At 52.7% G+C, this 7614-nt stretch overlaps 1 long non-coding RNA gene across 1 annotated transcript; it reads right to left on the reverse strand.

The window, feature by feature from the left end:
• Positions 1-362: 362 nt before the first annotated feature.
• On the reverse strand, positions 363-7280 carry LOC139079343 (uncharacterized). Its single transcript, XR_011532908.1, has 3 exons — positions 6948-7280; positions 6245-6357; positions 363-4513 (listed from the first exon to the last, which is right to left on the reverse strand). It is a non-coding gene; the product is annotated as an uncharacterized lncRNA (long non-coding RNA).
• Between the last annotated feature and the right edge of the window lie 334 nt (positions 7281-7614).

Genomic DNA, 7614 nt, shown 5'->3' on the forward strand with positions numbered 1-7614 from the left:
GCATACTCACCAATATCCTGTTTGCCTTATCCCCCACACTCCCCATGTATTTCCATCTCCTGAGGACTTGTGTGTATCTCTGTATTCAGCGGAGCATTTAGAGAGAGAAGCTATACAGTGCATGCTCGCAACACCTTTTGGGAGAATTGAGTTGAATTAGACATCACCATGAAATTTCAGAAAACTGAGACAAAGAGGAGATCCAACAGATCTTCAAAGATAAAAACTGGTTTCATAAAATATTTTCCAAAAACCAGAAACAGAATGTCACCAGAGTTATCATCAAACCTGGAAATGAAGTCTGTGGAAAATGTTTTCTGAAGGAAAACCATTTTCTGCCTAGAATTCTATATCCAAACTACTAAAGAAAAAAGGATGAGAAGACTATCAAATATTTTCACACATGACATGCAAAGTTTCAAAAAAGGTACTGCCTTAGCCTCTATTCCAGAAAGCTGCTAAAGGATGGGCTCCATCAAAACAAGGGAGGAAACGAGAGGCAGGCGATGAGAATCACCAAGATCCTGGGAAGGAAGATCCCAGGAGGACAGCCATGGGCTGGGCATAGAAAGCAGTCCGTTCAGATTAAAGCTGCTCAAAGGGCTCCAGGAAAGATGTGATCAAGAAGATGACACTGAAGAAATTATGTTTGAAAGTTTCGCAAGGGGGTCTACATAATTGGGGGAGAATTAGGGGTTGGACCAGTGATAAGTACCACGAAGTAGAACTAAATAAATGCGGGTCGGGGGACATGATTACCAGCTCCTGTGGAATGTAAAAGGCATGAAGGAGAGGGGAAAAATCATGGTGACCTCAAGTGACTCAGTTGTGAGTAGCATAAACCCAGTCATAATAATGTGAACGCTGAAAGTTGATATAACCAAATATGATAGAAGCATTTCGGGAGGATGGGGGAGTGGGAAGTGGGCACATGTGTGTCGTGGAGATGAGGGTGGGGTTAACAGAGCTGAATCTTTGTCTGCCACATTGGAAAGTCAGGAGCTGATTCCTGACAGGGACAAAATCAGGAAGGTTCCATATATCCATCTTGTGTAGAGCTATGGAGGTAAATACCAAGAGAATCATCTAATAAGAACTGAAAGCAATTACCTCAAGGGAGTGGGAAAGAGGAAAGAAACTGATGTTGTTGACATATGACTATTTGCTTCCTTAAATTATGTATAACTTTGGTTTCCAACAAAACCCTCTAAAATCTAAAAATAGGAACATATGGAATGGAAGCGGACTTGCGTCACCGAGGCCCACAGGTGACACCTAGGGGTGTGTTCAGTTCCATCATGGAGTTTATGATGTTGGTGCTAAAACGGGCACCCAAGTCTCTAGCCCTGGGACCTCAGGGATGCTGTGTCCTCCAAAGCTGTGCCAGGGTGTCGCCTCGGGGAACCGGGTGTGTGGTCAGAGGCCCTATTACCCACATGCTGGTCTTGCTTGTCCTTCTCTGACCTTCTTTCTGCTTCTAGTGACTTTCTCTCTTGGAGATTCTGTGGAGGTCTTATCCCCTCTATTGAGGCCTCACCTCTGTGCCATCATCCAAAGACCACAACAAGGTCTTCTCCTCTGGGATCCTCTCTGTCAGTGAATGGCACTGCCAGCTCCCGGTCAGCCAAACCCAAACGCCGAGAATCCCCAGAACCTCCCTTCCCTCCTTCTCAGTGTCCCCTGGGCGTTGATCTCCTCACCATCTTCCCTCCTCTCCTTTTCCTTCGACATCACCTTGTGCAGACTCTCGTGGCATCTCCCCTTGGTCCTGCGACCCCCTCCTCCTTGTTCTTCCTCCTCCAGTTCACGACCACACCACTTTCCAGGGCTTCCCAATTCCCTTCAGGCCTCTGCCCTGCCTCCACTCCTCCAGTGGCCGCCCCTAGCTTGCAGAAGTTCACACTCCTCAGAGGAGCACACAAGGCCTTTGTGATGTCTCTCTGGCCACCTCTCCCACCACTGCCCACTCCCACCTTCACGCCAGGCAGCTGGAACCACCTGCAGCTCCCCACAAGCATTGTGAACACATCATGCCCTGCGCTTGCCATCCTTCACAATGCGGGACAAGCATCCCCTCCTCCAGGAAGCCTTCCCCGAAGCCCTGAGTGTGATTCAGAGGCTTCATTCACACCTTGCCCGTACCCCTTCACAGTGGCTCCTGGCACACTGCATCATGAGTGTTTCTTAACCTTTCAAGTCATCCACTTACCGTGAGTTCCTCCAGCCTGTGGACCGTGTCCTATTCACATTCAAAGCCCAGCCTCTGGCTCGACATGTGGCCCACTGAAGGGACACGAAGGCATGATTGCCCTGAGCTCTGGGATGCAACTCCTGGATGAGTCCACCTCCAGAAGTCCTCAACCTGAGGGAAAAAACTTGCAGCTTGTCCTGAATGCTCGTGTCTCCTTGTTTCTTAGGTTTGCCTTGTTCTTTTCTGAGGTGCCTCCCCCATGGGTTTGGAGCCCAGGGCCACGTCTCCCGGAGCCCACAGGACAGGACGGCAGGGAGGGCATTCCTGTGCTGAGCGGAATTCTGGATGCCTTCCCCTCTGGGGTCCCCTCAGTTCAGAGGGTCTCGGGGTCTGTCCTGGAAGGGACTGTGGTCAGGCTGTGCCGAGGCCTTGGGGAGAAGGAGCCTCGCTCTCCTTAGAAGGGAGCACAGGAGGAGAGCCCCCGCCTGGACACGGAGACGCTGGCTCTGTCCCAGAGGCAGTGCTGGAAATCGCTGTCTCAGTTCCCTGGAAATACACGGCTGTATCCAGAGAGGCCTCGGACGGCATTCGTTCTTCTCTAAAGAAAAGGCCCACGTCCACGGGTCCACGTCCTCAGCTCTCCGCACTTGGGTGTGTTCATGGGTGTCCGTTACGTTATTCTTCATACCTTTTTATGTATTTTAAATGCTTCTTAATAAGTAGAAAACAAAGAAAGATGCTGCATAAACATGAGAAAGACCTAAGGAAAAAATATGAGTCAGAGGAAGGAGCTATTAAACAGCTTATTTTTGCATAATCTATAGAAAGCCCGAGGTGTGAGGCTTTCTTTGCAGAGCGAAACGCAGGACCTCTGGTGGCAGGAGGTTTGCTGATTGCCAGGGCAACAATTAAAGCACATGGGTGACAAAGCAGAGAGGCGCTGACAGGCAGGGTTATGTGATGTTGAGCCAGAGTGTGAGAGAAAGGACACACAGAATCCTGTGGTCCAGCCGCTTGGTTTACGGAGGATGACACCCCGGCCCAGGGACCTGTCTTTACCGTGATGCATTTATTCACACAGCTGGCCCCTGCAGGCCAAGCACTGTGCTGGGTGTCGGGGAAACAAACACAGCAAAGGCAGTGGTCCTAGCCCTCCCGGAGTCCACACACTGGGGCTGAGACAGACACGTGAGCAAATTGTTGCAGCACAGCACCATAAATGCATGGTAGAGGTCCACTCTGCTTCATGGACTGACAGAGTGGGGAGCCCGAGAGGGCCTCTCAGACATGTTTGAACGGGGTCTGGAGGAGGAGGTAAGACTCAGCCAGGCCCTGTGAGCGGTGTTGTGGTTTCAGCAGTGAGGGAAACAGACGTGGTCTCTCCCTGTCCTCACGGAGCTTGCAGTCCAGTTGGGAGGACAACTGTCAATCAAACACTCCCACTGGGGTAAGTTAAATTGTGATAAGGGCTATGAGGGTTATTTGTAAGAATTTGTAAAGAAGGACAGATGAGCTAGATCCTAAGAAAGAGTGGGAACTAACTGGGTGAAAGAGAGGGGAAGGGCATCCAGGCAGAGAGAACAGTTGGTGCAAAGGCCCTGAGCCAGGAGGGAGCAGGGCCCTACCAGGAGTTGAACCAAGTCATCGTGGCTGGAGCAGAGTGAGGGGAGGGCAAGGCAAGAGAGAGAGGCAGCTGCTGGATGGTGTAGAGGTTTTGTACTTTATCCTAAGAGCAAAAGGGAGCCACTGAGGGTTTTAAGCAGCTGAGGGACACTGTCAGATTTGTCACCTGGACAGGATACTCTGGCTGCTCTGTGGAGAACTCACGAGGTCAGGGGTGAGCATGGGAACACCCAGGGCAGAATGGAGTTTTACAAATGCACTCCGGAAATGCAGGAAGATGGGGGTGGGGGAGGGCAGGGGAGCAGGGTGGACTGCATGGGATGGGGGACCAGGAGGGACAGAGGGAGGAGTCAGCATGGTGCCCTCCAGAGGGAGAGAAACACCTTCAGCCTGTGAATCTTGCAGAGGAGAAGCCAAGTTCTGAAGGAAAAGTGCCCAGTGTTATTATCACTCCTGCCTCTGGTTCCTCTCTGCTCTTCCTTTACTTGCCCTCCACCCCTTCCTACAGCTGCCTCAGGCACGGCGAGGTCAAGAGGCCAGAGAAGCTGCTGTCACTTCAGAGTGTAAATTCCACAAAAGTCCAATCATCGAATTTCATGGAAACTACCCAGTCCTGAATTCCTGCTCTCCTCTTTCCCTCTTGGCCATCACGTGCCCTCCAGGCTGCAAGCAGGACGCTGGCTCAGGTTCTCCCTAATTCTGTGAATAAACAGAATAATTAGAAAGAAACAAACAAGTGCCAAACGAAACCCAAGTCTTCATGGATTTCCTTCAAGCCTTCCCAAGTCCACAGTGGTGTGAAGCCCCCGCGCTGCGTGCCATCAGCCACCCTGAGTCTGAGTTGTCCAGAGAGCGCTGCCTGGTGTCTCAGCTGGGGAAAGCAAGGGTGCTGGCTGGACCCACTGTTCTCAACAGTCATTTCTCTTCACTGTTGCATTGATTCCAAGTGACAGATACGCAACCTGAACCAGCTTAAGCCAAAGAGAACATGTTTCGAGAACACTGGGGCTGCTCACAGACGTCAGGGAGGTGGGGACCTATCCAGTGGCAGAAAGGGCTCTGAGAATGTGGCTGCAGCCTCGGGAACTGCCAGAACCAGGGACTGGAACCCCTCAGGACTCTTCCCTTCTCTGGTTCTCCCTGTGTCCCAGTCCATTTGGGCTGCTATAACAAAAACACCTTATAAACTACAGAAATTTACTTCTCACAGTTCTAGCGGCTGGGAGGCCGACTACCCAGATTCTGGCAGATTCCGTGTCTGGTGAGGCCCCTTCCTGGTTCATAGACGGCATCTTCTCCCTGTGTCCTCACGTGGTGGAAGGGGCAAGGGAGCTCTCTGAAGTCTCCTTTATAAGGGCACTGATCCCATTCATGAGGGCTCCACCTTCAGGACCCCATCACCTCCCAAAGGCCCACCTCCCCACACTACTATCTACAGGTTGGATTCGCACATAGGATTTTGGCGGGACACAAACTGTCCATTGCACCCTGCTTGTCCGCTTTCTTTTTCTCTCTTCCTCAAGACTAGTTTTCTTCACGCTAAAGTTTCATCTCTTCGCAGCTTCAGCTGCCTGAGAGAGGCTGCCCTGATTTTCTGTCCTAAATACAAACTCCCAGATGCCCATTCCTGGACCCACCGACTGTGACCATGGAGGCAAGGACGCAGCTGCCATATGGAGGTGGAGAGGCGCAGTCCCCAGGAAGACAGGGGCAATTCACCAGGCTGATAAGACGGAGCAGGCGCTCGGCAGGCCCCGCGCTGCAGGGTGGAGGGCGCTGGGGCAGGGCTACCGGCCAGCCAGAACCTCCATGTTTCCGTGTTTTAACCACTGGCTGCACTGAGCGCCCACGCGTGAGGATCAGCTCCGTGCCTATAGGATGGGAGCGCCTCTGAGCGGGGGGCGCTCTCCAGTGCGCGTGACCCTGCTCTCCGCAGCCTTCGCTCCCCACCTGTCCCTGCCTAGACAAGGGCTCCGCACAGAGCAGGTGGTTAACACACATTGGCAAATAAAAATCCCCGGATAGAGAAAGAAGTGAAGAGTTAGAGAAGGGGTAGAAGGAGGCAAGGAAGGGGGAAAGTGGATCTCTTCCAGAAAAATCAGACTGCGGACCTTCCCCCTGCGTTCACACTCCCCACCCCGAATGTTTATCTCCGTGCCCGTTTCAAAGAAGCCTCGGGGGCTGTCTTGCAAGAAGAAAAAAGGTGCAGAATAGGGAGATGTGTGCAAGAGTAAGCGGGCTGTGCTGCCCCGTCTCCTTGCTGGGGCAGAGGGGAGAGCGGCTGCCACTTATCAAACATTTGCCTATTGTTCACTGGATTATTTTAGGAACCATTCCTTTCCCCATTTTGCAGATAAAGGAACAGACTCAGAGGTTACATGGTTTGCCCAAGGTCACACAGTGGAGTGCAGAGATGGGGCTCAAACTCACCTTTGTTGCCTCCAAAGCTGGAGCTATAGCTGACGGTTGAGCGCCCTGGGGGAATCTGAGTCCCAGCCAACAGCCAGGACGGCGGGGCAGCAGTCTTGAGTTGGTGCTGCCACCTAGGGACAAGACAGAGAACTGCGACCCAAACCTTCCTCTCCTTCCTCCCCCTCCAGGCTCGAACCCCGCCCCCGGCTTGAGAGGCCCGCAGGGCTGAGCGCTCCCTCTGGCAGCCAACCACTGGGCGTTTTGGCGGAGGCCGCCTGCGTGCAGAGAGCTGAGCTCTAGAGTGAGCAGGTGCCTCCTCAGGCCTCCTCACTGTCTCCCAGCGCGCGGCTCTGAAGAAACAGTTGTTGAGTAAATGACCAGGGACGCAAATCTCCACAGGCCTGGGGACCCCGCTGGTCTCCACAGACAACCTGTGAAGACACTTCACTGTGAGGGTCAGGGATGAGCACGTCCCGGGCTGGGCCAGCCTCTGCCTCAGTGGGGGTCCTGCATGATCCCTTCCACGGAGCACAGACTGGCGCCCTTTGCCGTGTTAAGCAGCTTGTCTTGCATTATCTAATTTCATCCGAGACCCAAAGAGCTCATCGCGGCCTGCCCGAGTTCACAGAGCAGGGACTCGAACCTGGAGCCTCAGACTCCAAAGGCAGGGTTCTGCTTCATCACTCTGCCCTGCCACCCCACTTCCCCTCGTTCGACTCACCCCACGAAACCTCGTTTTTGTCAGCCTAGTCATCCAGATTTCGATGACTCAAGAGTCGCCGTGGGGCAGACTGCCAGGGGGAGAAAGGCCTGTGTCAGCACGGTGGCTCTCCTGACCTCTAAGGGCAGCGAGGAGTTAGCTCAATCTGAAACATGTGGCTGCCGACGGACTTCAGTCTCAGCTGGAACAGGACAGAACAGCCGGGCAGAGAAGCAGAGGGGAGTCCTGCTTCCTGTGCCTCCCTGCTCTTTCTGGGTCTTCTCCCAAGCCCAGGGTCGCCTGAAACGTGGAAGGCAGAAGCCACATTCTCCTTTTAGACCTGGTTCTTGGAATCTGGTTGCAAATGGAGAGAGGATAAAGGGTCACCTTCCAGAAGGCAGGACATTCTCACCAAACCTGTGCTTCACTCGGCCCCAAAGTAATTCAGTAACTTCTCTGTTTAGTCCTCAAAGCTTGCCTCCAAAGTGCGTCATTTGTGTCAGGAAACCCACTTTCGATTCGGGGCTACATAAACCGGTTGCCCACAGTAACAAAACAAACATCACTGAACAGTCAGCTCTGCCCCTAACAGCATCTCTGGTGAGGGCAGATGCTAAGCGGCATGCTCCAGAATAGATGGGTTTTACCTGAAATATCTGGATTACTCATGTAAACCAGTCATTTCCTA

Source organism: Equus przewalskii, chromosome 25 (assembly GCF_037783145.1).
Source record: "Equus przewalskii isolate Varuska chromosome 25, EquPr2, whole genome shotgun sequence".
Lineage (NCBI taxonomy): Eukaryota > Metazoa > Chordata > Mammalia > Perissodactyla > Equidae > Equus > Equus przewalskii.